This window comes from Peromyscus maniculatus, chromosome 4 (genome assembly GCF_049852395.1).
Source record: "Peromyscus maniculatus bairdii isolate BWxNUB_F1_BW_parent chromosome 4, HU_Pman_BW_mat_3.1, whole genome shotgun sequence".
Taxonomy (NCBI): domain Eukaryota; kingdom Metazoa; phylum Chordata; class Mammalia; order Rodentia; family Cricetidae; genus Peromyscus; species Peromyscus maniculatus.
Window position 1 is genome coordinate 134,129,440 of NC_134855.1, and position 27,087 is coordinate 134,156,526.

At 44.0% G+C, this 27,087-nt stretch overlaps 1 protein-coding gene across 5 annotated transcripts in view; it reads left to right on the forward strand.

Moving 5' to 3' along the window:
• Positions 1 to 1,602: 1,602 nt before the first annotated feature.
• Raly (RALY heterogeneous nuclear ribonucleoprotein) overlaps positions 1,603 to 27,087 on the forward strand; it is an 82,233-nt gene continuing 56,748 nt past the window's right edge. For 2 of the 5 annotated variants that reach the window (XM_042276555.2, XM_042276560.2), the window contains exon 1: positions 1,678 to 1,732. The gene's annotated coding sequence lies outside the window, so the exon portion shown is untranslated. Of the gene's footprint in view, positions 1,733 to 2,144; positions 2,615 to 27,087 lie in introns of those variants that run through there. The other 3 variants (XM_042276558.2, XM_042276557.2, XM_042276556.2) reach the window with 3 other exon arrangements.

Genomic DNA, 27,087 nt, shown 5'->3' on the forward strand with positions numbered 1-27,087 from the left:
AAATACAGTAAGAGTAGTGCCTAGAGAAGGGAGTGAGGGGCAGGGGTAAAACAAGACAGAGTAGGCTGGCCTGGCTGATGGAAGTGTTTACTGAACACCAGACATTTCTTACTTAATCTGTGACAGGCACTGTACAGATTTGGGAACACAGTAAGGTACAGAAATCAGTAAAGAATTCCTGGTCTTGGCGCTGGGGAGACGGCTTAGTGGGCAAGAGTGATTGTTCTGCAAGGCTGAGACCCTGTTCGAATCACCCATTCCCCACCTAAAAAGGCCTGGCGTCGCTGCTTATTCCAGCAACTGGAAGGTAGAGGCAGAAGGATCAGGAGTTCAACATCACCCTTGGCTACAGAGCAAGCACATGGCCAGACGGAGCTACACCAGTCCCCGGCTCAAACTCCCCGTCTCCTTCCCCAGAAGGTCATTAAATCACAGGTCTGAAGGGGATGGGAGAATCCAGCCTTCTGGGAGGTCTGTAGCTGGAGCCGACAATGGTCCTCTTGTGCTCCGAGAAGACCTCGGATTGTCTTGGAGAGGCCAGAGCGGGGATGTGGGTGGGAGACCGAAATGGGAGATCCTGACACAAGCAATATTTAGGAGGGAAAACCAACAGCCAGGCCAAGTAAGAAAACATTTCATCCAGCATGGGCAAAACTACTCGACTAAGCTTTTTTTTTTTCCCCTTTGAGGAGCAAGCACCCAGACCCGGGCCACGAAGCCTCTCCGCCCCACCCCAGCCTTCGCAGCGGGCGGCAGCCCCCTAATTCCTAGAAAGTGAAATAACCCGGCTCCAATTCCTCCACGACCCTGCCCGCACGGCCCGCAGCTACCCCGGGGGCCCCAGCTCCTGGCCTCGCCCACTCAAGCACCACCCCGCCGCTCCTCCGGGAGGATCCTCCTCCTCCTTCCGGCTCCCGCTCGTGGAGGGGTCCAGCCCAGACGCCCCCCTCCCGCCGGCTCGCTGTGCTCCCAGGCCCGCCTCCTTCAGGCCCGCGGCAAGCTCGCGGCGCCCGCCCGGGCGCCTCTCGGCAGCGCCTCCGCTTCCGTAGGCCGGCGCCGGGGCCCCCGAGGCTCCTCCTCCGGGCACGCTCTCTCCCCGCTCGGCTCCGCCCTCGGCGCGCTCCTCCCCACACCGTGTCGTCCGGCCCGGCAGCCCTCGGGACCCCCCGCCAGCCACCCCCGCCCCTCCTCCCGTCAGGCCCCGCCCCGGGCCCGCCCTCCTCCTCCTCTCGGCGCCCCAAGCTCGGGACCCTTCCAAAGCCAGGCGCGGGGGTGTGCGGGGAGCCCACGCGTTCGGAGAGCCGGGGCCCCGAGCCGGGCGGCGCTGAGGCTCGAGTGCTCGGGCGGCTCCGGTGGCACGGCCCGTCCAGGAGGACGCAGCCGAGAACCGGGCCGGAGCCGAGGCGGCGGGCAGGCCGCGCGTGCCGGGGCCCGCCTTCCCCGGCCCTCCCCGCGCGCGGCCGAGTGGTGGCGGCCAGGAGAAGGACTCGTGGCTGCGGGGCCCGCGCCTCTGTCAGTGCGGCGGGGCGCGCGAGCGGCGCGGGGCCGAGGGGAGCCGAGGGGGCGGAAGCGGCGGCGACTCGCGCGCGCGTGTGCTCCGCCGGCTCCTCACGCGGCGGCCGGGGCCGCCTCCTCCCACCCTCTCTCCCTCCCTCCCTCCTTCCCGGCCTCCCGAGAGCCGGCCGCGCCGTCGCCTTCCGCGCCGCGCGGCGTCCTCCGGAGCTCAGCGCGGGTGAGTGGGGGCCGCGGGCCGCTCCGGAGGAGTGCGGGCGGGCTGTTCCCGGTGCCTTTTCCTTCCTCCCCTCCTCCGGCGGGCCGTTGCCTATTTTTAGAAACTCTTTTTTTCCGGCCGTCCGGGGAGTCCTGGGAGCCGGCGTAACTCTCGGCTCCCCTCCCTCTGAGCTGCCCCCCTCCTCCTCCCAGGCCCGCCGCCCCCGGGGTCGCCTGCCCGGGGCCACCTGCGCTCGCCCCTGGCCGCCCGGCGATCGCAGCTTGCTTCTGGTCGGCCAGCGGGGCCGGGGCCAGGAGTTGGGGGTGGGCGGGCGCCCGCTCGGAAGTTGGAGTCTTTTGTGCTCGCGCCCCGCCCCGCCCGGCGAGGGGAGGAGGGGAGGGAGCGGAGGTTGCGCCGGGGAGGCCTCGGGCGGGCTGGGGCCTGGCCCTGGCCTCGGTCGGGGGACCCCCGGCTGCTTCCGGCTTCCCAGCCCCGGCCGGTTCTTTGGGTTCCCTTAGGCGCGCAAAACTGGTCCTTCCCTCCCTCCTCCCATCCCCCCCACGGGTGTGAGAGCCTCGCCCGCCACCCTGGCCCAGCCTTTGGTCGTTGTCACCTGGGGCGCGGAAGGGAACGACCAGCCCTCGGACTGGGACTGGGTCCCACACTTGATTGCAGTCCTCTGCGCGGGAAGCCTCAGTGTTCTCCTTGGTGAAATGGGGTCAGGAATTGACGCGGCCTCGGAGGGTGTTGGTGAATTCAGGGAGGGAGTTAGTACATGGACAGGAGCGTGAAATGCCAACAGGTAACGTCCTATGAGACCGACCCAGCAACTTCGTGGATGTGTCGCCTAATGTCCACAGTGGTCTTCCAGAGTTGTCCTTACTCACAGGAGCAGAAATCGAGGTGCAGAGAAATGAAAGTGCAAAGCTGTTAGTAACTTATTTGCCGATAGGAGCATGTGTCAACTCCTGTGCAGAGGGCATTTTGATTTACCGTTAGGATTAACACCGTATAGTTAAGAAACATGAACTCTGGGCTCCTCCCTGAGACATTGACCTATCTGCTCCTTTTGCTATCAGAACTCTGAGGGAAAGGTGATTAGGATGATTTTTTTTATTTAATTTTTATTGTTGCTAGTGGTGTGGTTAGAAAGACCCAGAGATCTATAAGCCTCAAGCACAGATGAAATTCTGAGCTTATGGATCTCACCGAAGTCCACCGTTTACTTTATGGCATGCCTCCCTCTTCTGCCAACCTCAAGTGTTATATGTTCTCCATGATCTTAGTTGGAAGGTCAGGGATGTAGGTAGCTCAAGTCAATGGCTTCAACTCCCTGCCTTCAAATAGTGTTATTTTTGTTTCCAATAAGGCCTAGAGAGGGGGTAAAGGGGACTGAAATTAACTTTGGTGACTGTTTTCCTTCGGCAGTGAGTTTGATGCTGGTTGTGGGGATCATCTGAAAAGTCAGGGCTGAGTCTTGAGGAGACCTTGTTCTTCGGACCTGTAGGTCTGCTGTGCTTCACCCATCCTTAAGAGTCTAGATGAGTAGTGGTGGGATATGGGAGGTGGATGGCTCAGTAGACCACCCCTTCTTTGCTTTTAACTGATCCTTGAAAGGGGAAGGTTGTCTAAACAAATTGACTACCTTGGTGATTACTAGACTTTCTGGTAGCCTTTCTTTCAGTCAGTTTTTTCCCTCTCCCATATGTTGTCGTTTGTTGAACATGAACTACTTTTTCAGGCCTCAGGATCAGGAGTCTCAGGTTATTGGACATCTCAAAAGACCTTGTGTAGTCTCAGCCTCTTTCTGTACCTCATGTCTAAAGGGCAGGTGTCTGTCTGTGTTTGCTTTAGTTATCACATTTGTTTTAGTTTCCTACTGGGTTAGGTACTCTTCTGTAACTTAATCTGGATTCTAATTTAGTGTGAAGTAGTTTGCAGGGCTTGACTTATGTCTTTGTGGTGTCAGGCAATAGAGACAGATTAGGACACTTGCCTTAGGACCCCACAATTTAACTGGTGGTGACATCTACAAGGAGCTTAGCCATTCCTTGTGGCCCTTTGAGTCTGTTTCCTTATGTGTAAAGTCTCTTAGGGTGCTCTGGAGACAAAATGATTGTGAAAATGCTTCTTACAGAAATAACATCTATGAGTCTGTCATAGGACTGAAGATTTTTCCTGGGCCATGTCATTTGATCCTTGTAACAGTCTATGAACTAAGTATTACCCCTGCTTTACAGAAGAAACAGGCTTAGAGAAGTGTTACATGACTTGCTCAGGGCCATGTAATTGGTCAAGCTGGAGTCACTTTGGGGACAGTAACATTAAAGTTAGATCCTTTCAGAAATTGTGTCATATATGTATGTATGTATGTATGTCATATTTTAAACAGTTGGCATCACAACAGTTTTACAGTGTGCAAGTCTATGGGATTAAGTATATTTACATTGTTGTACAGCTGACATCTCCAAATTATCTTAACCTTCCCTAACTGAAACTCTCCTGGTCAAACACGAAGTTCTTGTTGAAGACACCTGGCAAACACCATTCTGTTTTCTGCTGTAAATTTGACTACGAGGACCTTCACACTGAAGTGAAATAATTCAGTCTTTGTCCTTTTGTGACTGCCAAAGCTACCATTGCCTGTCTTCATTTCACCGTGTTCAGTAAATTCAGAATGATTTACTAGTTCTCATCTGTGGCAGAGAATGACATCCCTAGAGCAGGAATCCAGGCCCGGTTGAACTCCAGCAAAGCCCCCTTCGTCACAGTACAGTTGAAGCTTTTTTTGCTGAAGCCAGTTCTGGAATTATACTAGCCCCTGTATTTTCAGAGGAGACTTTCTATCCTTGAACTAGAACCCAGACTATTCCATATTCTCTGTGCATGCTTATTTGGCCATTCAGGGTTTGGCATATAACTGTAGTGATCAGAATAGCAGAACTATGACAGCAGCTTGGATTAAAATTGGTCAGCTGATTAGGTGGATTAATTACCTCAATGACAAGCTCCCCTTTTGTGTCCCTCTTTTCCTAAAGGCACACAGAAAGGATTAGAGTGTGGAGTCTAGAGTCTTAGATGTTATTGTTCCTCACTGCTGTAGGTGGTTAGGGTGGGGTTAGGTGTTACATTTAGCCTTTCAAAATTCACTTTGGTTAATGTTTCTGTGTCTATTTATTTGTTTGTATGTTTCTCAGACAGGGTTTCTTTGTGTAGTTTTGGTGCCTGTCCTGGATCTTGTTCTGTAGACCAGGCTGGCCTCAAACTCAGATCTGCTTGGCTCTGCCTCCCAAGTGCTGGGATATAAGGCGTGTGCCACCAATGCCTGGCTATTTCTGTGTCTTGTTGTGAGATTTTTATATTTATGAAAGTTGGCTGGAATTTTGTTCTGATAGTAATGTGGCTTTGGAGTAGGGAGTGTTTCATAGATGGGGAATAGAACAACAAACATGATTATGTTATGCTCTCTAAAAATCTGATAGCCCACTTTATCTACTAAAGTCGAATGTGTTGAATAATATGTTTGATAAAGTGCCATTTTTTTTCTTCTTTTGTGGTGCTTGAGATTGAACATGGAGTTTATGCGTAGATTTGTTTTTATTTTATGTGTTTGGGTGTTTTGTCTGCATATATTTCTGTGCACCATATGCATGCAGTGCCTAAGGAGGCCAGAAGATAATGTCAGATTCCCTAGACAGACTGGAGTTTCAGATAGATATGAGCTACCATGTGGGTGGTGGGAATTGAACCCAGGTCCTCTGAAGAGCAACCAGTGCTCTTAATCATTGAGCAATCTCCAGACCTTAGATAGACCTTGGATAGGTCTGCTTGGCTGTTTAAACCAGACTTCTTTTTAACATTCCAAATGTAATTGTTTCAGTGGACACATCATTATTGGAAAGTTTTTTGTTTTTATTTTTCATTTCTTGAATTAAAAGTTTTTTTGAGAAAGGGTTTTACTATGTAGCTAAGACTGTCTTGGAACTTGGGGTACTTCTCCTCAGCCTGGAGTTACAAGAAGTATTACTGATGATGCCTTCCTTCAGAGACTAGTTTTGAGGCATTTACTAAACAATACTAGGCTTGAGGATTTGGGTACATACAGTGAGGCAAAAAACAGGCATATAAGAAGTGTTGTGATAAGGATAGGATCATAGAGGAATGACATCCAATTCAGCATTACTGGGTCAAGAAGGCATCCTTGGAGAAGCTGGCTAGGCCTAAACACAAACCAGGAAAATGAAATTTGGGGAGCCACAGTAGAGGCAGAGATAGGACTATTCAAGGCAGAAAGAACTGTAATTCTAGAAATGGTAATAATATTATGTGAGACTTTTGGTTACTTACTGTATCAGGTACAGTTGTAGACATTTAACATTTGTTAACCTCTTCCCTGAGAGGTAGCTAAAATTATTATTGCCATCCTGTAGGCGAGGAAACTATCTCAGAGGGATTAAATGAATTTGTCAAGATTCTCGGATGAGTGGATGTGGTGGTAGCGAGACTGTCAAGGTAGACAGAGTAGAAGTCAGCTCACAGAAGGGCCCTGTTGACTGTGTGAAGGACACTGAACCTTCTTAGCTTGAGGTGAGGGGGCCCATGACTTTGTGCATCTTTTGGAGGCTATTTCCGGTAACTTACTAGGGGAGTGGATTGAGAGCTAGAGCACTATGGGTAGAGACCAGTTAGACAGGTGCAGTATCACTGGCCCAAGGTTCTGGTGTTTCAGATGACGAAAACCACAGAGTTATGTATACGTGAAAAAAGTGAACCAAGTAATAAGGAAGATTGTTGGAGTGGAGGATATGGAAAGAAGCACATTTTAATCAGTTCTATAGATGAAGTTTTAAGTGGGAACCAAAAAAGGAATACAGAAGGGAAAGGGGAGGATTTGTCATATAGGGTGGTTATCTTATTCTCGTTTCATTAATCTCTATTATAGACACCAGTTCTTTATCAGAGCTGGGGCCAGTGGTGAAGGGAGATGGGGGTTAGTGTGACTTCAGAATCTAGTTTGGCTAACCCAGCAGTCACAACCATCGGAAATATGTGCTTTCCAATGGTCTTAGGCACTGAGACACCACTCTGAAGCAGAATTAGTTATGAAGTAGCAATGAAAATGGCTGGGGGTCACTATAACATGAGGAACTGTATTAAAGGTTCAAAGTGTTAGGAAGGTTGAGAACCACTGGGCTAAACTGAGTGGTGGAAACCCTAGTTGTGGAAAGGGAAATATTAGTTGCTAAGCATGTAGATTCTGTCCAGCTGCAAAGACTGCTTTTGTTAAGCCAGGATAATCTTATATTTTCCCTAGACAACATCTTGTAACATACTCTTATGTTCTGGTATGCTGTTTTATAAGTTTTATTACCTTAGCTAGGCACCAGAAAACCAAAAAATGAGTAAAAGAGCCCAAGGAACTCCTTTTCTAGAAGAGCAACAGATTTTAGTGACTTTGATAATAGCGGAGTGGGGAGAGGAGTGGATGATGGGCTTGAGCAAGACAGAACAGGGTGGGACTGTATCAGGGACTTTCTTATTAGGGATAGGAGTCTAGAGACCTGCTTTTCAGACTTTCTATTAGGTGGCAAATTTTCAGGTTTGTTCATCTGAATAACTAAGGTCCTTTCTAGGGAGTTGATTTTTTTCCTTTCACCCTGCATTCTGAGGATCCAGTCATGTCCTCAGGATCTGCAGTGCAGGTACTTTGACTTGCTGAACCATCTAGCTGGCTCTGGAATAGATAATCCTCCACCCCCATTTCCTCTGTAAAGCCCTTGCTGTCCTGTAACTCACTTTGTAGGCAAGGTTGGCCTTCATCTCAGAGATCCGCCTGCCTCTGCCTCCAGCCTGCCTCTGCCTCCAGAGTACTGGGATTAAAGGTGTGTGCCACCACTGCCTGGCTTGAAATAGGTAATTTTTTTTTTTTTTTTTTTTTTTTTAAAGACAGGGTTTTTCTGTGTAGCTTTGCACCTTTCCTGGAACTCACTCTGTAGCCCAGACTGGCCTCGAACTCACAGAGATCCACCTGCCTCTGCCTCCTCAGTGCTGGGATTAAAGGTGTGTGCCACCATGCCTAGCCCCAGACAAGCATTTTTGCAGAGCTTTATTTAGCCTTATGAGGTAGATAACCCTATTTCAGGACACCTGGCCTTTGAAATGACATCTATAGAGAATGAATGTTAAGTTTGTCAAGCCAGGAATGATTGCTTTACTCCAAATATTCTTTTTTAGAAGACCAAGTTTAGCAACTTAATGTTTTTGGCCAGGTTTTCTTCACTCTGGAGGCATTTATCTGGTATTTAGCTGTCTCCTGTTTATTAAAGATTTTTGTAAGCTTAGTTAAAGGTGATGTTTGCATGGTTTCTCTTCATCTGTTTGTCTAGTTTGCTTTGTAATTCTTCGTGCTAGTGAAAGCAAACCCAGCAGTAGATTTAAAAGGGTCATTTCTGTAACCCATCGGTTTGTAGGTCTAGGTTTTCTTTGTGTTAGGTCTGATCACGCTATACTGTGAAGTCAAATGTTGCTTGTTCCCACAGACCATTTTCAGGCTTTTGGACTTTGTTCTTCTAGATAGCTATAAGCTATCACTGAGGAATGGTGCTGCCATAATAATGAGAGCTGTGCATGAGTCAGTGGAACACAAGATAACTTTGCTTAAAATCTCACCTTAAATTATTAATTTTTCACAACAATTTAAATAGCCCCTTTTTTATAGTTAGGGTTGTAAATAGGGCTACTGTGTTACCTTAATGGTGTATCACAATTATGTTTGGAAATCCCAACAGCCTGTCTTCCATCTCGACGCTCAGTTAGTTATTGTAGCAATTTGTGTACTTACTGTACTACTCTCCTAGTAGAGAACATAAAAACCAAGTAAGACATAATTTCTATTATTTTCAATGCTGGGAGGGAAATGGGTAAGTAAAACAAATCAGGGGTAGGGCTAGATGGCTCATTGGATAAAGAAATTTGCTGATAAGCCTCATGACCAGAGTTTGATTCCTGGGATCCACATGTGGTGAAGAACCAACTCTTGCAAATTGTCCTTTGACCTCCACATGGGTGTTATGGTGAGAACACTCTACGCACATTCCCTAATAAAATTAAAAAGAGGGACAGTTTATATCCCATTCCTACCTTTGCTTCTCAGGCAAGATCCTGAGGTGAAGTTCATATTGGAAATAGCATAATTGTTGGATAATACCACTAGGTAAGGAGGCTTTGATTATTTGACTTCTAGTGTATTGATTTGTTTTTGATATTCTCTTTTTCCTCTGCCTGTTACTCAATTGTTTCAATAAGTTTCATATTAAATTACTACTTTCTTTTGATGTGAAGTAGGTCTCTGTTTTGTGTGCAGTAGTTGAATTGTGATTTTCGAATTTGATCAATTTGTAGTTTACTAATTGTGATTCTCAAAACTCACCACTGTGACTGTCTTTGACTGCTTTGCTGCATGGAGTCCTAGAAAATGAAAATAGAAATGAAGGGAACATAGAAGTTCTCATCTTGAAGGACTCCTTTCTCTTAAAGAAAAAAAATTACTTAGGATAGTGTATTGTGGTCATGATTTCTTCCAACAATTTAGCATTTCCTGAGGGGTCTAAAGGCGTAAGTGGGTTCTTGAGATGGCTCAGTGGGTAACTGTACAAGCCTGGCATTGCCAGAAAACACACACACACACACACACACACACACACACACACACACACACACACCCCTGTACCCGTGGGCGAGCAAGAGATGGCTCAGTGGTTAAGAACATTTGTTCTTCTAGAGGACCTGGTTTGATTCCCACCACCCACATGCGGTTTACAGCTGTCTTGTAAATCCAGTTCCAGGGGGCTCCAGTGCCCTCTTCTGGCCTCTGCATGAAAGTGGCACACAAACATACAGGCAAAATACTCATACACATAAAATACAATAATAAAATAATTAAATAAATCTTTAAAACATTTTTTTCAAAAAGATTAATAAGTATGCCTTTGTTAATCCTTGAAGATTAGGGATAAAGTTGAAGGTAGTGGGCCAAACTGGAGCCCATTCAGGTACTCTCTGGTCTTCTGTGACGTTATATTCTCTGTGGGGGGATAAAAAAAAATGATAATGAAGTAGTTAGTATCTTGGACAACTAAACTTGGGACAAGAAGGTCTACTCTTCTTATATGGTACTGATATGGTAAACATGAGAAACCATTTTTTCTTACTGAACTTCATTTTCTCATTTATAAGGTGGGGTTAATAGTCTGTATCTGCTTTCCTTACCATGTAAAGGGAAAATTAGGTGATGTTACTAAAAGTACACAAAGTAAAATGGTGAGGAAGTTTTAATGTGAAGAATCCATGAGTCATTTGTCAGAAGTAATGGGTAACTGGCAGGGTTTCCATAGGAAAGGAAATCTTGGGCTGTGGTAATGAGCAAGAGTTATGTGAGCTCGTCTTTAGAATTAGGAGAAATCACTTGAATATCTGAGCTGGTCAGTCTTGTAGTATAAGGATAGTGGCTGTTTTTTGAGATGCACCTTGTTTCTAATATTCTGACTCGATTTACAAATGATTAAATGCCAGTATTTCTGTTTCTGGACTCTATTCCCCAGACTCTACCCAGAAGCAACACCTACATACTTTTTTTCAGTTACAGTAAATCCTTTTCCTCCCTTCTTCTTTTACAGATTCTAGTCCATCAGGGAAGTCAGGGCGGGAACCTGAAGGCAGGAACGATACAGAGGAACTTACTGACTTGCTCCCACGGCTTGCTCAGCCCCCCTTCTTTCCTGCTTTTTAGTTTCAGGACAGCTAGGGCTATGCAAAGAGAAATACTGTCTCAAAAAACAAGTATATATTACTTTATGTGTGTGACTGTTCTGCTTGTGTGTGTGTGTGTATATATATGTTTGTGCTGTGTGTATGCATGGAGATCAGAAGAGAGTGAAGGATCGATCCCCTAGGTCTGGAGTTACATATGGTTGTGGACCACCACGTGGGTGCTGGGAATTGAACCCAGATCCTCTGCAAGAGTGGCAAGTGCTTTTAACTGCTGAACTCCAGCCCCAAGCCTGCTTTTTATTACTCTGTCTAGGACCAGCTGCACAGAGTGGCAACCACCCCCAGTGAGCGGGGGCCCTCTCACATCCCTCATTAATCAAGGCAATGCCCTACAGACTTGCTTATAGGTCAGTCTGTGTAGCTGTTTTCTCAGTTAAGATTCCTTCTTCCGTTGTATGTAGAGGGATTGTTTTAAAGTGCAGGAGGAGGAAAGGAAACACAGACCTAAAGATGCCAGTCTCTCAGCTCACCTATTACTTGTGTATTTGCTCAGGGAAAAATGACCATTTCTTTGTTAGCTTTTATCCTGCCAGTGGAACCTTGCTGGGTGTTTATTTTCTGTAGTTTTACCAAATCACTTTGAAGGCTGGCATGAACATAGATCATGTCTTAGAGCCTTTTTTCTTTGTTCTATGAGCAAATAGTAGAAAATGTGCCTTAAATTACCTGGTTGGGGGAAATAGATGGTCTTGGCTGTTCCTTAATGTTAAACATTAGTCAGCTCTTGATTCTGTGTCTGTAGGGCATTTGTTAAAAGTCTGGGGGTGGAGCCGGGCGTGGTGGCGCACGCCTTTAATCCCAGCACTCGGGAGGCAGAGCCAGGCGGATCTTTGTGAGTTCGAGGCCAGCCTGGGCTACCAAGTGAGCTCCAGGAAAGGCGCAAAGCTACACAGAGAAACCCTGTCTCGAAAAAACCAAAAAAAAAAAAAAAAAAAAAAAAAGTCTGGGGGTGTTGGAGCTTCCACTGGAGACATTCACCAGAGGGCTATTAGGCTACTGGTCAATTTGAATTTTGTTTAAAAAAAAAATCTGACCTGTGTGATGGTATTGTGTTCCCCAAAATATTGTGTACCTTAATAAACTTATCTGGGGTCAGAGAACAGAAAAGCCACTAGTTAGGCAGTGATAGCACGCGCCTTTAATCCTAGCATTCCAGAGGCAGAAATCCATCTGGGATCTCTGTGAGTTCAAGGCCACATTGGAAACAGTCAGGCGTGGTGACTCATGCCTTTAATCCCAGGAAGCAAGCCTTTAATCCTAGGGAGTGATGGTAGAAAGCAGAAAGGTATATAAGGCCTGAGGACCAGAAACTAGCAGCATTTGGCTGGTTAAGCTTCAGGCTTTCAAGCAGCAGTTCAGCTGAGACCCATTCCGGATGAGGACTCAGAGGCCTCCAGTCTGAGGAGACAAGACCAGCTGAGGATCCGGCGGGGTGAGATAGCTATGGCTTGTTCTGTTTCTCTGACCTTCCAGTATTCACCCCAATAACTGGCCTCGGGTTTGATTTTATTAATAAGAACTTTGAAGATTCATGCTACAGACCTGGGTTCTGAATCTGCCTTCATATTAATAGCTACAGTGAATTGTGTGTGCCCATTTTGTGATTATGCCATTATGGTATCATGTATTTGTGTTAGTAGAGCTGATACTTAAAGCTATGTGCTAAGCCCTTTAAAAATCTTTTTGGTTCTACCTCAGCCCTAAGAGGTAGATTCTGTTGAGTCCTATAAACCTCTGCGCGCGCGCGTGCGTGCGTGCGTAATGTAGTGTAGTGTGACCATAAATATAGCTTGGGAGACCTGTAAATAAAAAAAAACAAATGTTTTTCTAACAATAAACCTTCCTGGAATTGAGTTACTATTTCATCTTTTTGTCTTATCGGGCAAAGGTGTTTTTGTTTTTGTGGAACTCTTGAAGGAATCCAGAGGCAGTAGAAGAATGGAGTGCCATCGTGCTTCAAGGGGTAGCAGACATTTAGATGGGACTGTTCACTCCCAAGGGCATCTAATGAAGGCAGTTTGGCTCTTTTGCAAAGAAAACAGTGCTTTAGTTGTGAACTTCAGAGAAGCAGCCCCTTTGAGAGAAAACAGTTCCTTTAACCTTGGGGACAACCAAGAGCTTTCTGTTGTAGATCTCTTCAGAGTATCTTATTCTCTAGATCAGAGATCATAAACAGGTGGCCCCTAGGTTGTTAGGCCCTGAGTACATGTTGTCTTGGACCTATGGCATTTTTATTTTGAGTTAGATCCTGAGATAGTCCTGGCATGTGTGTTACAAGAATGACTGATAATGTGAAGAGAGATTTTTTTTTTTTGTATTTTGTATACAAAATAATGAATGGGTTTCATTATTTCACGTTCATACATATATTGTAATTTGTTCTTACCCTACCTCCCTATTGCCTTCCCTTATGCTCTCTGCCCTCCTTTTCCTGGTCCCTTATCCCTCCCTCAAAGTCCCCATTTCTACGTTCTACTCTCCCCTGCCCCTTTCTTCCCCTTCCAGTCCCTCCCAGTAAGATCTCTTGGTCTTTCTACTTTTAACACACACACCCACACCCACCCACCCACACCACTACTCCTACCCATAATCTTTGTATAAGATAAAATGTGATTATTTGAGTCTTGCTTATCCAAACATAATGATCTCCAGTTGTAGCCATTTTTACTGAAAATGTCATGATTTTGCTTTTCTTTGTGGCTGAACAAAATTCCATTGTGTGTATGTAGCACATTTTCTTTATCCATTCATCTATCAATAGCTAGGCTGGTTCCATTTCCTGGCTATTTTTAGTAGTGCAGCAATAAACATGGATGCTCATGTATCTTTGTAGTATGCTAACTTAAGAGTCCTTTGGGTGTATACCCAAGAGTGATACAGCTGGGCCACATGGTGGTTCTAGTTTAGGTTTTCCCACCCCCTATGGAACCTCCACGCTGACTTTTGCATAGTGGGTACACCGGTTTACATTTTCACCAGCAGGTTCATCTTTCCCCATACCCTTCTTAGCACTTGTTATCCTTTGATTTCTCTGATGGCTAGGAATCGTTACTACTTCTTCACGTATTTATTGGCCATTTGTATTTGAGAACTTGATTCAGTTCATTGGCTTATTTATTGAATGGATGTGCGTTTTTTTGTATTTAAAAATTACAGTTCTTTTATATATTCAAGGTATATTTTTGTTTAATGTATAGTTGGCAAAGACTCCCATTTTGTAGGCTGTTGCTTCACTCCGATGATTGTTTGCTTTGCAGGAACTTAAAAATTTCATTGTCAATTTTTGGTATTTTTGGAACCTTTCACGAAGTCATTGTCTATGCTTATATGTTTTTAGAACAGGAATTTTCTTTAAAAAGTGTGTGTGTGTGTGTGTGTGTGTGTGTGTGTGTGTGTGTTGGAGCTGGAGTTCCATGCTTTGGGGAGCTGCCTGATAATAGGTGTTGGAATAGAGAGCAGCAGGAGCTGGAGTCTGATGTGAACTAGAAGCAGTCCCAGTTAGAAGAGGGGGAGTAGGCCCTTCAGAAGGGTTCATTCTTCGAATCCTCCACCAGGACTTCCTGTCTTGTGATTCTTTGTTGCTTTGTCTGTGTATATTTCCACATGGCTTTTTGGGGACCCTGTAAATGTATTCTTTGGGAAATCTTGTGCCAGCATCACCCTAGCATGGAAGAAGCCTTGAGTTTACAACTTTACAATCTTGGTGTTTTCTCTTACTACTTCTATATGGTTAAGCTTCTTTAGACAGTAACGTATCTGTCCTCAAGTTTATGAGACCCACACTTAGTACTTGTCTCATTGATACCCAAGCTATGTACCAATTGCTCTGTTTGTTTTTGTTTTTCTTTCTCTTTTATCTTTCAAACTTGGTGAATTCATATTCTTAACCTGTTTAGCCTCTAATTTGCTTTATAGCCAAGTATAACCCTGAACTTTTTATTTTTCTTCCCTCTACTAAGGTGCTAGGCTAGGATTATAGGTGTGTCTGTCTTAACATTAAAGAGACTTCAACTGGTTATTGTGCTGTTAAATCTCCTGGGCCTAAGTGAGATCTCTTTATTTTATGAGGAACGTTCAGTTTGTGTCCTGACCTATCATCATAGGACTTGATAAAAATAGCAAAATAGCCAAGGCTCAGTAGACCTTATCTTTGTTAAAACTGCATTTCCTATCCCTAATATTGGTAAACTGGGAATGTGTAGTGGAGGAAGTGGGTCCGATGCCATGACATCTGATTAAAATAAAACCTGTTTTACTTAGGAGTTAGTATCTGCTTCTTTTTCTTATAGCTGCAATTAGCAGCAGCTCCTATTTGTGAAAAGTAGGCATATTCTGAGCAAGATGACTTCTTCATGGTCACTGTAGGATGTAGAGTACCTGACAAAGAGGATGCCAATAAATATGTGTAACTCAAGGTATTTGACTAAGTTCTTAGGATGCTAGTTTTCTCAGATTGGGGTACACGATTGCATGTGGCAGATAGGTAAAACCACAGCATATCCGAAGGGTCAATGCACTTTGATTTCTTTTGCTTTTTTTTTTTTTTTTTTTTTGGTTTTTCAAGACAGGGTTTCTCTGTGTAGCTTTGCGCCTTTCCTGGAACTCACTTGGTAGCCCAGGCTGGCCTCGAACTCACAGAGATCCGCCTGGCTCTGCCTCCCGAGTGCTGGGATTAAAGGTGTGTGCCACTACCGCCCGGCTTCTTTTGCATTTTATAACTGGCAATTTTAAAGTTCTTTTTTGAAACAGTGTCTCTCTACATAGCCCTGGCTGCCCTGGAGCTGACCAGGCTGGCCTAGAACTCACAGAGTAAGCTAGCTCACACAGCTTAGCTAGTGGATTGTTTGTCATCTGAGCCGGTTATGGCAGATCTTTAGAAAATAGGGTAGAGGAGAAGGAAGGTTGGATTAGAACAGCAGTTCTTAACCTCTGGGTTGTAACCCTTTTGGAAGTCCCCTTCAACAGGGATGCCATATCAGATAGCCTGCATATCAGATACTTGCATTCATAACTAGCAAAATTACAGTTACAAAGCAGCAACAAAAATGATTTTATGGATGGGGGTCACCACAACATGAAGTACTAAAGGGTCTCAGCATTAGGAAGGTTGAGAACCACTATACTATGTAGATCAGCCTGGTTTTGAACTCATATGCCTCTGCTTCCCAAGTGCTGGGATTAAATGCATGTACCATCACATCTGACTGCTTTACGAGGAATTGAGTTTGGATTTTTTTTTTTTTTTTCAGTCTCACTAGAATAGTCTAGAATCTTCAACCTCACAAGATTCTTCTATGGGCAGGGCATTTCAGGACCTTCAACAGAGGCTGTCTAGAGCCTGACTGTCAGAAGTGTTGCAGTGGTTCCTAATTAGAAATGGATCAGCCAGGCGGTGGTGGCACACGCCTTTAATCCCAGCACTCGGGAGGCAGAGCCAGGCAGATCTCTGTGATTTCGAGGCCAGCCTGGGCTACCAAGTGAGCTCCAGGAAAGGCGCAAATCTACACAGAGAAACCCTGTCTCGAAAAAACAAAACAAAAAAGAAATGGATCTATATGGGGGAGACTCTTGATTACCATGAAATGGATCTGTTATAATTGTTAGCACTGTGGTTCTGAAAATGTAGTCCTCTCCTAGGATCAGCAGCAGGAGTGTTGCCCTGAACAAATTGTGAAAAGGTTGGTGAACTTGTATCCACCTTTGTTATTTTTTTCCTCACCTTATAAAATCATGCTAGTGCCTAGTTATAGACCACCTCCTCAGATGGAAAAGTCACTTATTTAATACTTAATACATATTAAATAGTAGAGTAAGCTCTTTTGCATGTTAATTTCTTCCAAGTTACCAGAGTAGGTTAGGAAAGGAAATGGAAGCTGAGAGAAGTCAGAGCAAAAAGTCTTGACTGTTTATTGTTACGTAGGATATTGTCGGTGGTGACGTTCAACAACATTTGAGACACAATTATAATTCCAGCTGCTGAATTTTTTTTTTTTTTTTTTCACCAGGGCCCACCTTTACCCTCATAGATATTCAATTGAAGACCAGGTCCTGCCCTTTTAGCCCTTCAAAGACTGGAGGAAATTTCTTTTAAAACCAGTGGTAATATAGTTATTGGGGGGCTCTGCTTGCTTTTGCTTTCTCATCTCCTTTTCAAGGTCTAAGGAATGAGCATGCTCTAATGGGAGTGATCAGTCATCATTTGGGATCAATGGAAGGTCTTTCAGAGTGATGCCGAATTGGAGGAGAAAAGGACTCTACTGGATATTTCTAGGCATTGAGAACCTTAAGGCTTAGTACACTCAGCTACCTGTGTTTTGTCAGACCCAATTTCTCCTATTGTTGGCCATTCAACAAATATTTGATGAGTCTTGTCCTGTGCATTAGGACTCTTGCTAGTACTAAGGATTCCTAGATAACTTCACAATCTAGTATTTAGGGAAGGATACAAACCATAGTAGATGGTGTGTGTTTCTTAACAGGATCATGTATAAAGATGAAAACAGGGTTTCCTGGGGAACATAAATGAATTGTGTTTTTTTGTTTTGTTTTTGTTTTTTGAGATAGAATCTCATGTAGTCCAGGCTATCCTCAAACTCTTCATCCTTCTACCTTACTGCCCAAATGCTGGGATGACAAGTGTATGCCATCATAATTGGTTCTTAACTTTTTGTTTTGTTTTGTTTTAGGATTTATTTTTATTTTATGTACATTGGTAAAGAGTTAAGGTAGGGAAGGGACCAGTACAAACAAAAGCAGAAAGTTATGTTCAAGAACCCAGGGTAAAGGAGTGGGTGCTAGTAGTTTTTTTTTTTTTTTTTTTTTTTGAGACAGGGTTTCTCTGTGTAGTTTTGTGCTTTTCCTGGAACTCACTCTGTAGACCAGGCTGGCCTTGAACTCACAGAGATCCACCTGCCTCTGCCTCCCGATCGCTGGGATTAAAGGCGTGTGCCACCAATGCCCGGCTTTTTTTCTTTTTCTTTTTCTTTTCTTTTTTTTTTTTTTGGTAGTAGTTCTTAAAAGAGCAAATCAGATGGAGCCCTTGCCCTTTGCCACATTTCAGCTGTAGCCATTGGATGACTGTGATGTCAGAGGAAGAGTTAGATTTATTAGCAGGTACCAATTGAAATTTCTAGAATTCTGAAGAGGGAAGGAGGGAGGAAAGCTGAAAACCAGCAATCTTTTGGACTAAGCCTGCCAGAGGTGCTGAGTTCTTGGCAGTAATTTGAAAATTCTGGCCTGGGCAAATTGGTTGGTTTTTCTGGCAAAATCCCATTAGCTCCATATAGTCTCCTCTCTGTGTGCTTTTTAAAAAAGAAATTAATGGAATCTGTTCAGAATACCTCTGAAATGAAATTATATTTTTAACTCTAATTACCCTAATTAAAACTTGACAGCCGTAATCCTAAAATGGCAGATATAGTAAGTACCCCAGGCCTGTGACAGGCTCACTTACCCAGTGAAATGTTCTGTTCTGGGCTTAGAAAAATTCTTTTATTTTTCTCATCAGCAGCTTAGTCTTTGCTCCCACAGATTCACCAAGCTAGGGGAGGTGTGGTGGTGTGCTGCAGGCTTACCCTGGACACAGTCTCTGTAGGGGTGTACCTTGAAGTGCGATCAAGATGATTATTACCACATATATCTCATTGTTTTTTCTTGAGTTGAAATTGGACTTAAGCCTTTGAATGAAATTCTCCGTTTTGAAGATCAAGGAAGTGGCACTTGTTAGAAGACTGTTGATCTAGGCTAGACCTTGTTCTTGGGTAAGTTTATGGCTAGTATTAAGGACACTGTTTAAGCATCTGTGGTAATGAGCATCGGTTAATCCTTTCACTCAGGGGACTAATGGCAAGAGGATCACCAAGAGTTCAAGGCTAGTCAAGACCTGTTTCAAAAGCAATTAAACAAAACCAACAACTTGAGGTTAGGAAAAAGAAAGTCTGAAAACAGAGGTCTTTTCATGTATCTCCAATTCCTCTAACTTTGTACAATCTTGATGGATGCCTATTCTTAACTAGTTACCTGGCTAGCTTCAAAAAAGATCTTGGGGTGAGGACTAGGTCCAAGCCCATGAAGCTAACTGAAGAATCGTTGATGCTGAGTCAAGAATTCTAGAATCGGAGGAGCCTTTTAAGTCACCAGATACTGGCTGCTTTGTTTTACGATAATAGCTAGAGATATAGTTGAGTAAGACACAGTCCCTGCTCCCGAGAACCTTAGGGAACAGTCATTTGTAGATGACAAATTATGCAGAATAAACCTTTCAATGTTATAAGTGCCTGATGTATATGAAGTACTGAAATGAGTACATAGATATTTCAGATACAAGTTCTACTTTCAAGAGTGCCTAGTAAATTAAAACACGTAGGCATGTGAAAAGTTGATTGTAACATTCAGCATGTGATGGGGGAATGTCTTTCTATATGCTGCAAATATGTGTTGCTCTGATTGGTTGATAAATAAAGCTGTTTGGCCTATGGCAAGGCAGCTTAGAGGCAGGCAGGAAATTCAAAGAGAGAGACAGGAAGAAGGAGAGATACCAGCAAGCCCCCCAAGGAGCAACATGTAATGGGATGCAGGTAAAGCCACGGAACAGGTGGCAATACATAGATTAATAGTCATGGGCTAATTTTAAGATCTAAGAGCTAGCTAGAAAAAAGCTTGAGCCATGGCCATGCAGTTATAATTAATGTAAGCCTCTGTGTGTTTACTTAGGGGACGCGAGTGGGAGAGATTTGTCCCAACCGCTGGCAGGCTGGGACACAGGAAATCTTCTGACTACAAACATGTAGATGATAACTGCCAGACAGATTTACCTGGAGAAGATGCTGGTCACGAAAGTGAGAAAGGATTAATTTTTCCACTGATCATCCACAAAGACTTTCACAGCCTTTTTCATTGAGGTTGTCCTTGAATAGGGAATAACAGAGAATGGAGACAAGCACTGCAGGTGTTAGAAAATAGCTTGGGCAGTTAGGAGCTGTCAGGTGATTGTAGTCTGCTATGATTTGAGTAGCATACAGGGAAAGGATATGGTAGATGATGAGGTTAGCGTTTAAACTTGCCTGGTAGGCAAGGGGAATCGGATTCATTGAGAAGGTACAGGGCTGAGATAGCAGTGTATATGGTGTATTTTCTGATAGAAGAGATAAGGAGATTAGTTAGAACAAGTGTCAGTAAATTATGATCATAGGCTGATACACAGCACAGACCCATAGAACTTATATGTTCACCCGTGATTGCTTTTGTATTATAGTGATGTGTTGAATACTACAGAAGCTGCTGCTGTGGCCCACAAAGCCTAACATTCTAGCTGTCCAGCCCTACACAGAAAAGGTTGGCTGATACCTGAATTAGGCAAGTATATAGGATTTGTAAGAGAAGATAAATGTTAGAACTAAACCTGAAATAGGTTGATAATATTAAAAGAAGTTAGCAATATGATTTAACAGATAGCACTTGTCCTATCTGCCTCTCAAGTTTATAAAAACCAACTTTGTTGAAATATCACCATAGTCAGAAAAAGGCATTTGATGTGTAGATAAGTGCAGATGTACCTTTATTAGCTGCTTAACCTTGGCTGAGTCATCTAACTGCTGAGAGGCTCAGATGAATATAATGTAATAAGTAGGATAAAGAAAAGCCTCACCAGTTTGATTCTTCCCTACGGAATTTTGTAAGTCCTCCAGTTGGAAAGACAAATGTCGTAGTTGGAATTAGGTGAGGGATGATGGGTGTGGTGTCACATTAAATCCCAGCACTTGGGCGGCAGAGGCAGGTGGACCTCTCTTGAGTTCAAGGCCAGCTAGGGATACATAGTGAGACCCTTTTTAAAAAGTTGGGCAGGGGTTTTGGTGACTGAAAGTGTCTGGACATGTAGGGGAAGGGCTCATAGTAATTTCAAAATACCATGTACCCTTTTCCTTCATTACTGCTGACATTTGTTGTAGCCAGATTGAATTTGTTTCTGTCCTTCAACTGCCAAAAACCAAAGGCTGGATTTATCACTAGCCAGAAACTAGCATAAGCACTAATTGACATTTGTATTGTTAGCATCACTTGTCAGTGCAGTCTGTAGTCAGTCATTGGACAGGAGAACCTCAGTTAAGAATTGTCTACATCACATTGGCTTGTGGGCATTCTTGTGGTAGATTGTCTTATTAATTGATGCAGGAGGGATCAGCCCACCAAGAGCAGCTCCAACACTAGGCTGGTGGTCTTGGGCTGTGTCAGAAAGCTAGTTAAACATGAGCCAGAGTGAGAGCCAGCAAGCAGTGTTCCTCTATGGTTCTGGCCCTGACTTTCCTCAGTGATGAACTGTGACCTGGAAGTATAACCAAATAAATCTTTTCCTCTTCTGTGTTGCTTTTAGTCAGTGTTTTATCATAGCAACAAAAGAAAACTAGCTCACCCAACAAAGGAGCAACTTAAGGTACGAAGAATTTATTTTGCTTAGTATTTCAAGGTACAGTCCCATCATGGAAAGGCAGGACCATGGAAGTGGCTCTTAGCAGAGCAGTTCGAGTGTTAAGTAACGAGACTAAGCCTTAGGGCCCGCATCACAGTCACCCCCTCTTCTAGCTAGGCTCTACCTTCTGAAAGTTCCACAGTCCCCTTAAACAATACTATCAGATGGGGAGGATCAATGTGAGGATTTTTTTTACATTTGAAAATGAGAAATATGGGCTGGAGAGATGGCTCAGGTTAAGAGCACTGGCTGCTCTTCCAGAGGTCCTGAGTTCAATTCCCAGCAACCACATGGTGGCTTACAACCATGTGTAATGAGATCTGATGCTCTCTTTCTGGTGCGCGTGAAGACAGAGCATCCATGTACATAAAATATATAAATAAATCTTTAAAAAAAATGAGAAATATATTCTGTATAAAAGTCCTTGTAAATCCAAAGCCTCACATGAGCCATGAGACACACTCTTAGATCTGAGCCCTTGTAAATATTAAAAAACAAAGTTACATACTTCTAATAGACAGTGGCACAAAGGAAACATTTCCATTCTAAAAGTATAGATTGGGAGGATACCAAGCAGTGATGGGCTAAAAGTAAGACTGAAACATAGTGGGGCAAACACCAAACTTTGCGACTCTGTTTAGTATTGGGGTTATGACCTGTGCTTTAGCTGATTTGAGTTTGCACTTTGCAAAATATTTGCAAATCAGCACCAGTGGGTGACACCAGGTTCTTCCAGTTTGAGATGTAGCATGGTCCTCTTGATTACAACTGCTGCTTCTGTTCTTGATGGGCAGAAAACACATCCCTAAGTGATACTTGGGCAAGATTGCCCAGAGTTCTCAATAGGCCAAGTCCTGCGCCCAGAGCACCTTTTTTTTTTTTTTTTTGGTTTTACGGGACAGGGTTTCTCTGTGTAGCTTTGCGCCTTTCCTGGAGCTCACTTGGTAGCCCAGGCTGGCCTCGAACTCACAGAGATCTGCCTGGCTCTGCCTCCCGAGTGCTGGGATTAAAGGCGTGCGCCACCACCGCCCGGCTCAGAGCACTTTCCTTATTGTCCCAAGTGCAGAGCATGAGGTTTCTCTTTAAAAGTGCTAATGTTGTCAACAATTTTCAGCTACGTTGTCCAGATTACCCTGTTCTCAACTTTAACCAGACTCGAGCTCCTTTTCTCATTTTCCATCTTTTTGCTTTACTTGTTGCTTTCTCTTGCTGTAAACCTAGGCAAATGGAACAAGCAGCAACCGTCCCACAGCTTGTTACACTGTCAGGGAATTTCTTCCACCAGATTAGTCTGTTACCTTTGAGTTCACCATATTCATGTTTTTTAGGACATAGAATGCAGCCAGATGCTTTACCAAAGTGAAACATTATAGTTTCTAGTCTGTTCTGGATAGAGGTAACTAATCTTCATTGTCAATTTGGGATTTAGACTCACCGTGGGAACATACCTCTGGGTGTGTTTATGCAGGTGTTTTCAGAAAGACTTAACAGCAGGGAAGAATGTGGATGGCATCATTTCATAGGGTGAGGTCCCAGACTGAATAAGAAGGAAAAAGCAAGCTAAGCACCAATATCAGTCTCAGCCCTGCCTGCCTGCTGGTTATGGTTATAGTGTGTCCTCTTGCCTCATGCTCCTGCTGTACTGTCTACCCTGAGACTTTGAGAACCAAAACAAATTCTTTAAAAATCAAAAAAAAAATTATTGATTGAATAAATAAATTGAATGGGAGGCAGGGCACGCCCGTAGTACAAGTGTAGAGGTGAGAGGCAGCTTTGCGGAGTTGGTTCCTATTTCCACTTTTATGTTGGTTCTGGGGTTGGATTTTGACTTACCAGGCTTGTGTGGCAAATGCCTTGCCTACTGAGACTTTGGCTTTACTGTTTGCATTTGTCTTCTCTTCCCAGTCTTTGGAGCTCCGTTTAGAATAGCCCTCCACAACGACCCATTAAGCTCTGCTATACCTTTCTACTCTTTTCTAGTCTTCAGTTCTTTACCTGTGTACCTCCTGCAGATCTCTTCAAAATCCTGCAGACCACATGGGTCAGGTCTAATGCAGCGGTGATTCCATTGGTTTTTTATTATGTGTACCTCTATGTATGTGTATGCACATAAGCATGTGGCTACCCACAGAGGCTAGAAGAGGGTGTTGAGTCTCCTAGAGTTGAGTTATAGGTGGCTGTGAGCTGCCCATTGTGGGTGTTGGGAACTCGAGTCTGGCCCTCCGAAGATCTCTTAACTGCTGACATTGCCTTAGCTCCCACCATTTTTTTTTTCCTGTTAGTTTTTGTGTTGCTGTCACCAAGTAGCTGACAAAAAGTAACTTCAGGGAGAAGAGATATATTTTGGCTTGTGGTTTTAGGGTACATAGTCCATCATGGTGGATGTCTTTGGCTCATGTAAGTTCTAGTATACGGATGGTCACTTTTGGGGATTTGAGATTTCTCTTCAAGGGGTTAGTGTCAAAGCACATCCTTTTTCCTTTTAACCTTTTCCTAAAGTTTCCCTCTCCTTTCAGTATAGAGTATGAGTTTGTGTATGCATCTTCATGTGTTTGAAATTCACTGCCTTTCACAGTGAAGACTAGCCATCTGTAGCTGTTCTTAATAGCACAGAATCTAGGAATTGACCCTCAGAGTCAAATCCAGCTGTTCGTAGAGTTTCAGCAAAACTTGTTTTCAGAGTGGGCAGTTTAGTTCAGTGTAGGCAGACACTGGCCTTGGACATCCAAGATATTCTGGAAGAACAACCAGGTACAGATTGGGGCAAATTACGTTTCTTCCTCCGTGTGTGTGTGTGTGTGTGTGTGTGTGTGTGTGTGTGTGTGTGTGTGTGTGTGTGTGTGTATACACGTGTACGTGTGTACGTGTACGTGTGTGTACACATATAGCACGAATCTTAAACAGGTCTTATTAATAAAATCAAACCTGATGCCAATTATTGGGGTGAATGCTGAATGATCAGAGAAATAGAACAGGCCACAGCTAACCTCACCTTGCCATTTCCTCAGCTGATCCTGTTTCCTCAGACTGGAAGCCTCTGAGTCCTCATCCAGAATGGATCTTAGTTGAACTGCTGCTCAAAAGCCTAAAAGCTTCTAGTTCCTGGTCCTCACACCTTATGTACCTTTCTGCCATCACTTCCTGGGATTAAGGGCGTGTGTCACCATGCCTGGCTGTTTCCAGTGTGGCTTTGAACTCAACAGAGATCCAGATGGATCTCTGCCTTAGGACTGCTAGGATTAAAGGTGTGTGTGCCACCGTTTTCTGGCCTCTGTATCTAGTGGCTGTTCTGTCCTCTGACCCCAGATAAGTTTATTAGGGTGCACAATATTTTGGGGAACACATATCACCATATATATATATATACACACACACACACACACACACACACACACACACACACACACACACACACACGCAGAACTTCATTTTGTAGTTTATCATTTGGTGTAGACAGTGATTTTCAGTGATTGACTCATTGAGAGGAGGGAGAAGTGGTGGAGGAGAAAGACAAAACGAGGGATCAAAGCTCTGTCACGGTTCAGGTGCTCCAGCAGGGCTCCAAGGGAGATCTGTTTTCTTGCTATTTCACCTGTACTTTGCTGCCTTTGTCTTACAGGAGCTTGGGAATGGAATGAACTCAACGGAAATGGTAGCAAATAAATAGCCTTTGGAGACTGGCCTTGGGGGAGCCTGGCCTTGGGTTCAGAGATGTGCTCTTGTCTTAGGAAGGACCTGAGTTCAAGGCAGCTGACACAGTAGGGGCTTTCAAAGGGACCTGAGCCTATTTTAATAGTAAACCTGATTGTCAGCCGATGGTGTCCTGAAGGGCTGCAAGAGCTCCATGAGGCCTTGCCCTACAGATAGCCTAGTATAAGATAGCAGGGCGGAGAGGTTGGTACCAGGCCTTATGGGGAGGGGGAAGTCATGATTCTTTGGACAACCGAATTTAAATTTCTCAGTCCCAACCTGAAATGATAGAGTTATGGTAGCTAGGGAGAGCACGGAGCGAGTCTAAAGTTAAGCAAAGCACCCCCTCCCAGCAAAAACAAACAAAAGAGCCAAGCTTTGTTAAATTATATAAATTATTCCACTTAAACACTTTTAACCATTTTCTTCTCAGCTTAGTATTTGTAAACCTGGTGCTTTTTCCTAGAGACCGTGATTTTTTCACTGACCGTGGCTGGCTCTGAGCTAGGGTGTCTTTCAGTTTTCTGTTTTACCTTTGACTCTGATCTGTGAAACTTCTGATAGTTTCTTCTGGTAACAAGCAACCTGAGATCCTAGATAGACACTTGAGGGTCTTACTATAACTGAGGTTCTTTCTTCCTTTAGGATAATCTTCCCTTCATATAAATGACCTGAATCCCAACTAAAATCCACACATTCTCTTTATAATTTTTGTGGAAACTAGCCTATTCCCCTGTGGTGTAATTTGGTGGAGGGGTGTAAGATTATCATTGTCTCAGATCCTGATTGTTTTCTTGGGTTGAGTCCCTTTCGACATAACATTGTTTAAAACTGACATGAACTTGAAACCTACATTCTCAGCCTCCACCTTGAGGGAACCCCACCTTATTCTACATTACAAGGTCTGGATAGTGTAGAAAGCACACTGGTTGGGAATAAGGAGGTTCCTTGCCATTGACTTTCCTCTGATTTCAGACAGATCTCCTAGCTCTGGTCTGACCTCTCCTGTCAGGTAGTACAGTCCTTCAGTGCTGCTCTCATCAGATAGAAAAGCTATCTTCTATACAGTCTCTGTTGCACAGAGCACTGTCTGGCATTGTTGGTTTCTGATTATAAAGCCCAAGCTTCTCCTTCTAGCTCTAGGGGGGAAGGGGAACCATCCAACTGTCTCATTAGCATGGAGAAAAGAAAACAGTAATTACTTGTGCCTCCCTTGATAATTTCTGCAGGGTTGCTTCTTAGGGAAGGAGGAGGGGAAACTGGAGACAGCTTCAGCTGAGGAAGGAGAAATGTTCTTACTTAGTTCCCAGAATATGCAAAGGCAAGAATTTGCACATCTGTTGTATTCTTAGGACATTCCTCCAGGCAGGCTGGAGACTGCCTGGATTGAATTTCAATTGAACTTTTGTGGCATATATTATGTTCTTACTGTCTGACATTAAGTTACTTACTAACTATGCCAGGCATTCTGACACCCGCCTTTGTTAGAGAGTAGGGTGGGATTTTGCTGGACCACTTGGTGACCTGGACACAACATTTGGACTTACTATTTTAGTCAAGGTTAGGTGTTTTTGTGAATGGGAGGAGTCTTGTAAGAACTGCAAGACTAGTGTTTAGTCAAGGCTAAGAAAAGCAGGACTCATAGAAAGGTTGAGGACAGCTTTGAAAGGGGAAGGTTAAGGGCAGCTGGAATAGAACTAGCAAATCCATATGCAAACTTGGCTACAAACAATGACTGTTAGCTCTGTGTTATTCTTTCATTCCCTGTGTGTTGGTAGATTGTGAGCCCAGAAGTACTGATTGTATAGCAGAAGTGGGTTGGAGGAGGCCCTCTGCTGGTGAACATTGCTGGAGGGAGCTTGGAGCTAGTAGGTTGCAATGACCTTCTGTGACTGTTCTCTCCTGCTCTGGTTGCTACTCCAGAGACCAAGCGAACTCAGTCTTTTTTTTCCCTACTTCTTCCTCTTCCCTCAGGAAGATAGCTTCAGTACCTCCTTTGAAGTAGCCCTCCTTTAGACTTTGAAAATCATTTATTGTAAATAACCAAGGGATCTGTAAAGACTTGTTTAAAATTTTGTTTACAAATGTAGAAAATGGTTGGTCTGTCAAGCTTATAGTCTTCTACACCTTGGAGTATTCCCTTTCTCCCTCTTTGGGCCTTTTGCTTGATTATCCCACCTTTGCTGTCCAGGCTCCAGTGTTCTCATGATTTTATATTACTTTGTGACTTAGCCTCTAGGTATATATTCCTGGTTTCCTTATACTTTTGTAGAATCTATTCCCTATTTTTAGATAGAATGCTCTAATATAAATAGCATGGCCTGAGGGAGGAGTAATTCCCTTCAGTCTTAACTTGCAATTAATTGGGCCATAGTAATGTGGTTCTCAGAAA